Raw genomic sequence first — 7,435 nt, forward strand, 5'->3', positions numbered from 1 at the left:
AGGGGATGCACAGTCACACAGGTCATCTTTAAGGAAGAAAAAACCTGTCCCAGGCCTATTAGCTAGGCAGTGCCTGCTCCATGAAGCACACACTTCCAGCCAAAAATGGGGAACATCACCTTGAAGCAACAAATTACAGCAAAACCCAGAGCCTCAGGACAAACACAACCAAGAGAACAAGCAGGTCCCAGCTCTGAGGGTTTCATTCAGTCCAGAGCAGAAAACCCATGGGCTGAGTCAGGCTGTGAGTCACATCCATCGATTTCCCAGCACTCCTGCCAGCAGGCTTGCCTGAGCAGGGGCTACAGCCTGCCTGCTGCTGGCTGTGCCCCCAGCACCCACCTCAGCTCTGCCTCTGAGAACTCTGCCTGCAGGAGACTGAGAACAACACTCCCAGTGAAGAGCAAGAATTCTGGCCAAGAGCAGTGTCAAGAGGAGACATCGAACGGCAGCAGCACTACAAGGGGAAGGGAGAGATTGATGGGAAAGGGTGAAGAGGCAGAAGAAGCCTGGGCAGGAGTGGGTGTCTGGTCCAGGTACTGGTGACAGCGCACCAGGAGGCTTTGGAGTCTGAGAAAAGCACTCTGCAAAAGGAAAAACACATTCGAGCAGCGAGGTGAAAGGTCTGGAAAAAGCGGCGAGCGAGAGAGAAGGAGTAGGAGGAAACGTGGGCGTAGAAGTAGGTGGTGCCACATAGCAAGTTTCTGATGTAGCCGGGAAAGGCATCCAGAGCTCCCAATTTCCAGGCCCACACCTTCACCAGGAGACCATCTGTGCTCTCCCAGGGGGAAGGAGCCCCTGGGTCAGGCAAGAGCGTTTTCCTCATTCTGCAAAAAATAGCAGGCGGTGCCGAGGCGCGGAACAGCGCCGCTTCCCAGGGTTCCTGCGCTGGCAGTGACGCTCCGAGCTGGGTCTGTGCCTGCAGAACCCACTCTGTGGGAGAACTGCATCACTGCTCTGGGACCTGCCATACTCACCTGCCTCCTGAAATCCTGTCCCTGCTGATGTTTTAAAAGCACTAGATGATAGCTTGGCGTTTTTTCTCCCAGTGTGCAGCCATAGGTAATCCAATTCCTCCCTTTGGAGCGCTTCAGTGAGGATTTTAGGTTGGACTTTTTTTCTGTTTTAAGGTTGTCTTTCAATAAGAGAGTCATTCCCCCAGATTCTGTTGAATGCAGACTAGAGCAAAGCAACCAAACAGTACAGTGATGGGTCTCTTCTTTCCATTTTTTTCTTTTTCCCTCCAGCCTTAATTGAAAGGAAAATTCTAACAATTCTGAATAGGCCTTCCTTTTCCTGGTATCATTTGTGTTTGTGAGAGCAGGCAGAACACTCACCTGCTTCCCCAAGTCCTAATGGTGGGGCACCATGGGGAGGACTCACAGGCAGAGTCAGGAATGCCTTCAGTGCAGTGCTCAGCTGCAGGGAGGGCACATCTCCATTGCATTGGCCTCATCCCCTGCAGGGCCCCATCCAGCACAGCCTTGAACTCTTCCAGGGATGGGACACTCTCAGCTTCTCTGGGCAGCCTATGCCAGAGCCTCATGGGGAACAATTCCTCCCTAATAACGAATCTTAACCTGCCCTCTGTCAGTCTAAAGCCATTACCCCTTGTCCTGTCACTACCTGCCCTTTCCAACAGTCCCTCTTTAGCTCTCTTGTAGGCCCTCTTTAGGTATTGAAAGTCTGCTACAAGGCTCCTCAAAGCTTCCTCTTTTCCAGGCTGAACTAGCTCAGCCCATCTTCATTGGAGAGGTGGCCCAGCCCTTTGACCACATTTGTGGCTCTCCTCTGAACCCATTCCATCAGGTGCATGTCCTGAGGTTTAGGTGTCCGAGATCAGGAGACTGAAATAAGGTGCAGTGGTTATGAAAGTTGAGATGTAGCTCCTCTACAAAAAACAAGGCACCTCTGGCAGGCACTTCATTGCACCTCATGGGGTTGGGAGCAGGGTCAGCAGCAGATGACACATCCAGCATGAACTGCCCAGAACTCCTAACAATGCACACATGAAAGTGCTTTGCAAATACCACAAACTTGTCCCATTACTTTAACAAAGAGGGTGTAGAGCAGGGGGAGTGATGGCTATGCCAGCCTCCCTGCCAGGCAGGGGCAGGACACAAGGAACCCAGGCAGTGTCAGTCCCTCAGTGTCCTCTGCCAGCAGCACACAGCTCCTGGGTGCACAGGGCTGCCAGAAGCTCCAGCAGAGCCACAGCAAGCAGCAAACCAAATCAGCCTCTTGCCATCCCATGGGAACGCAAACTTTTGACACCATTGGGGAGCACCCTTCGATGTAAGCTGTGCATTTGCATGTCTCTGCTCTCTCCCTGTGAAATGCAGGGGCCAGTTTTGCTGTGTTACCTGTAATAAACATTTAATGCCATGCATTCAGGATCCCTTGTTTGCCCCGTAGAAAGTTTCTCTTCATGCATCAGACTTGGAGAACAAAGCCTGGACTGTTTAGCCGCAGGATTTAACCACCTGTTGTAATACCTTGTTGATCTAATCTTTTGTTTTAATTAAAAGGCTTTCAGTTGGGTTTGAAGGATTTTTTCCATCATGCACCCAATGCCAGCTTGCCACCTGCTTCACTGGCTCTGTCTTGGCTGTGGAGCTCACATTGATCCTTTCATTGCTTCCAAAGGCATGGAAATGGATAGAAAACAAACAAATCCACCTCCGCAAGTGTCCAGCCTGAGACCCAGCACTATCTGGCCACTGCTGGGCACAGCAAAGGGTGAAATGAAACAGCTGCCACGAGTGGGGAGCCAACAAAGCAATATGCAGAGTGTCTGCTGCTCTCCAGGCCAGCTCATCTCTATTTGAGGGAAGAAACCTTTGGACAGCGAGATGGGATCCCAGTCCACCAACACCCAGGGGATTGCTTTGGCCACCAAGAGAAAGATGTTTGTGTGAGGTTGAGATGTAAACTTGGTTTCAAGCTCTGACATGAATTCTCCTCTATCTCATAATTAAAACATGCACAGCTACTCAGGAATCTCCTACAGTGGATGCATACTTTAAGATGGCTCCTTTGAATATCATTTTGACTTTTTTCCTCCACAGATTTAAATAAAATCCAGACTCCACCAGCCAGCAGAATTAGTTTTAGCCTTTTGAGTAGGTCACTTCAGAAGAGCAAAATCAGCAAATCAAAAAACAATATTTCACTCCCACTGCAGCCATGCACCGGCGCTGCCTTCCCCAGCCAGTCAGAGCAGCTCCTTGGTAAGATACACTCCATTCTCCTTCCCATTCACAATTCTTTGTTCCTATCAAGCTTCGAAAGCTTTTCTTATCCTTCTGAGGAGCACAGTGACAAGCCCTTCAAAACTGGCCACATGCCTAACACACCAAAATAATTTGAAAACTCTGTATTCACACTGTTTCTGGCACTTCACTTCTGCCAGTGCTACCAATGCAGCAGGGAATCCAGCATGGCCCCAACCATTCCTATGGAGCCACCTTCATCTAACACAGCCACCACCACCTGTGAGAATGAAACATTATCCAAGAAGAGAGCAGGCAAGGCTTTGGGAATATCAAGTGGCTGCATTTTTCCTTGCCTTTCCCCTGCTTTGGCAAAGAGGCATGCTAAAAGCCAAAACACCTTTGGTGCTATCACCACCCATAGCATCCTCTGCTTCCCCAGAGGCGGCTGCTACTGGGAAGCAGCAGGTCTGGCCAGTGGGAAAAGAGGACACAGGGAGATGGCAGCTCCGAGCCCAGCACGCTGTGCCGCCGAGACCTGTCAGGATGTGTCACAACACGCAGCGTGTCGTGCCTCACCGCTCTGTCAAGCAACAAGCCGGAAAAAAAAGGGAACAAAAAAAAAAGGATTCGGATCTAATACATGAGTGGGCCGGTATGTGCAAGAGAGATGAATATGAAGTAAAACATGCTGGATGCTACAGTAATAACCGGGCGCACACAGGGAGAGGCTGGAAGGGAGCCAGAGAGGGGAGATACGAGAGGGATGCTCTGAGCTCAGTCTGTGCGTGGCAGAGAAGCTGCAGCTCCTGAATGAGTGCAAGGCGGATCCCAAGGCTGCCGCGTGGGCGTCAGGCTGACACCGCTCCACCAAAACCAGTGGGAGCCCACGTCAACCCCAGGCTGGGGCCGTGCCCCCTGCCAGGCTCAGCAGTTGGTTCACCAGACACCCAGAGTGTGGGGGCAGCTGGATATTGTCCTTTAAAAATAAGGCGGTTCTTACACGTGTCAAGTTCAGCGAACTGTGGTGGCAAGCACAGAGGTGGGTGACCTCAACAGGTCCCTGCGAAACACAAGAATGCGTCCCCCACTATTTCTGTATTAAGGGTGGGACCAGTTCATACTTCTTTTTATGGCAATGCTGAACCTAAGGGCCCCTCTGGTAGCGGCTTCGTGTCCGTGCAAATCCCATTCTGGTGACCAGTGGGAGGAGAACGGAGGTCGCAGGCAGGCACCCACGGCCAAGCAGCATCCCAGCCTCCATTCCCTGCCCGGCGGAGGCGGCAGGAGGAAGGGCTGCCTTCCCCAGGTCCCGTGGGCGTTCACACGGCCCCTTCGCAGCAGCCAAACACACATTTACTAAGAGCAGACTCCTAACGGCATGGGGATGAGTCATTACGGGGTTTCAAAATGCGTAAATACGGTCACATCCTAATTCAGTGTGTCACAACCAGCTACCCGCATCAGCGGGTTACTCGGCTCCACAGAAACCTCGGAAATTCCTGCCCAACCTTATGATGCAAAAATTCATCTAAATTCGTGTCACTGCATGCAGAGAGTTAATGTGTTTTTTAGTTAGTTTGTTTTTTTTTTTTAATTTTGGCACTGGATTTCAATGGAGGCTTATCTGCAATGTTACAACCCAGTACTGCTATGTTTTGCATCACAAATTTACAACCGAGTAATAAGTAAACACAAGATTTTTTGGCTTGGATTTTCCAAGGTGATTAAATAATTTTCTAAATAGCTTTGAGAATGAAGCTTTCTGAAATCCCCAAGGTAATAGGAAATTGACTGCATCCCCATATGCTCCATAGACATAGGAGGAATTCAAATTTACTGAGAATTAATATAAAATATTTAAGAAAGCAAATAGAATTGAATAAAACCTCTTGCAATGTAAATTAAATCTGCCCAAACCAGCAGTGATTACCTTTGCTGCCATGGATCCTCCAGAAACTCTGTATGTGCCCTGGGCTCCACATGGCCCCTGCTTCATCAGCACCTATCACAGACAGTGTGAACCTCAAACAAATAAGATTTGACAACCTCCAAATATTTTTTTTTTAGTGGTCAAAAGCAGTATTTGTTGCACACTTACCCAAAGAACATGAAGACAGGAGCATCAGGACTCAGGCTGAGCGGTGGTTTTGGAGTCAGCAGGTGTCTGGAACACCATCTGATGACCCAAAGATTTGGCAGTAGCCTACGTTAGGGCTTCCCAAGCTTTCCCGCAGTGGGAACCACCTCCAGCATCCCCCTCAGCCCTGAAGCACTGCCAGCTCACCCAGGCACGGCCAGTCAGCTGGAGCCCTGTCCTCGGCTGAGAGCCACAGCCCAAAACCCCGCGTGGAGGGGCCTCGCCCTTGCCCGGGGCTGCAGGTGCAGGTGAGGGGCAGGGCAAGCAGCCCCACCTGGGGCCTTCATCCCGGCTCAGCCAGGCAGGGGGAGCCCAGAGCCACCGGGGGAAGGGCTGTGGGAAGCCATCCCCCCTGAGCAGCTCGAGGAAATTCATATTTCATGTTCTGCTCCTTCTCTGCCCACGGAGTTCTTTCTCGTGGTGGCGCGTAGGTGTATGTGAGGGATTTATCCTTTCCCCACTGAATCACTGCAGCACAACATCTTTTCAACCCTTCTGTACAGCACAAAAGAGCCTCTCGGCATTTCTCCTCATTTTCCTGCTTAAGGAGACAGCCAGCAAGCTCCATGGTGCGACCCACTTGCACCCCAGCTCCAGGCTGGGAACAGCACGAGTCCTGCTAGCTCTGGCTGGGGGCATGTCGGGGGGCAGACACCCCTCCTTCTGCCAGCTGGCACCCCAAAACCACATCCTGATGCCAGCATGAAGGTGCCTGGAATGACGCTGCTTGTTCAGCTGGAAAATAGCTCCACACTGAAGGGAAGGAGCAGAGCAGGGTGCACTGAGCGTGCTGTGCTCCCCTCACGGCCTCAGGGGCCCACATCCGAACCAGAGTTCCCAAATCCCAATTGCCACAGTAACAAGCCTTCCTGCTGCAACCAGGATGCTTCCATCAGGTCTGGTACTGGTGCTGTGTATGAGTTCTCTGTATTTTGAAAGGAAAATGGGGAGGAAATGAGTTCTGCAGTTGTTATCGTGGACAAAGGCATTGCCGTGAGGGGAAGCTCAGCCACAGACGAAGGCCCTCCTGGCTGACCCTCATATCAAATGCTTCTTTAGGAAAAGAGCTTTGGCAGGTAGCTAGCAATAAAATCTAGATTTTGGCTGTACCTCCTGAAGCTTCAAGTGAGCAGTAAGTTGTCCCATCCAACACTGCCTTCCAACCAAGGATGTCACAGCTTCGTAAGACACTGACTCTGTGGGCAGGCCTCAAGCAAACCTGTGGGCTCCGGCAGCACGGTGCCCTTCCAGCACCACTGGGTTCTTACTCAACTTTGGGCAGCCACTGCTCAGCCCACAGCAAATCGGAAAAAATAGACATCTAAAGGTTTTCCAGTTATACTTGTGTGCAGCCTGACAGACCAATAAGGTGGCTGTTCCCTCCCCATCTTTGTACCTTCAACACAAGAGCGTGTAGCTGCTCGCTTCCCCTCTTCCCCAGAATAGGGCAAGATTGCACTGAACTGCAACAAACACTGAGCCACTGGTCCAGAATTCCCATCTTTACTCTCCCCTGGACCTGGAGAAGGCGGGGGGATTGCACCTACTCTGATCCCAGTCTGCTTCAAACCACTCCTGACTTCCATGCCATCTCAGCAGTCTGGATATTTTGAAGGTTTATGGAGGGGTTGCCCCCCCTGTCCCCCCTGACTTCTCTTTGAAGTTTTTGCTGCTTTTCCCTTTTTGTACTGTATCTCCCCTCCAGAGCAAGTTGGGACAGGGTGGATCAGCGAGGCTCCCCATTCCCAAAGAGCACTCACACACGCCTGCCATCCCATCCGAGCGGCTCTGGGCTGTTTGCAGCCCCGTGCAAATTGGAGCACCCACAAAAGCAGGAGTGCAGGAGGTGGGAAGGGAACTCAGCACCTCAGTGCTGCAGACCCTGCCCAGGTTTCAGTTCCTCCCTCCTGCCTGGGCCCATTGAGCCCTGCAGGCTGTGCACATAATGAGGCCACCCTTAAATGAGGATTCAACCACAAGAGCAGGAAAAGGCTTCCTCCACCGAGAGCTTGCAGTTCGAGGTACTCCCTCCTCCCCTACCCCTCCTTCCAAAATTAACATCTTTTAGAAAACACAATTAAAA

Source organism: Fringilla coelebs (genome assembly GCF_963513975.1).
Source record: "Fringilla coelebs genome assembly, chromosome: 7".
Lineage (NCBI taxonomy): Eukaryota > Metazoa > Chordata > Aves > Passeriformes > Fringillidae > Fringilla > Fringilla coelebs.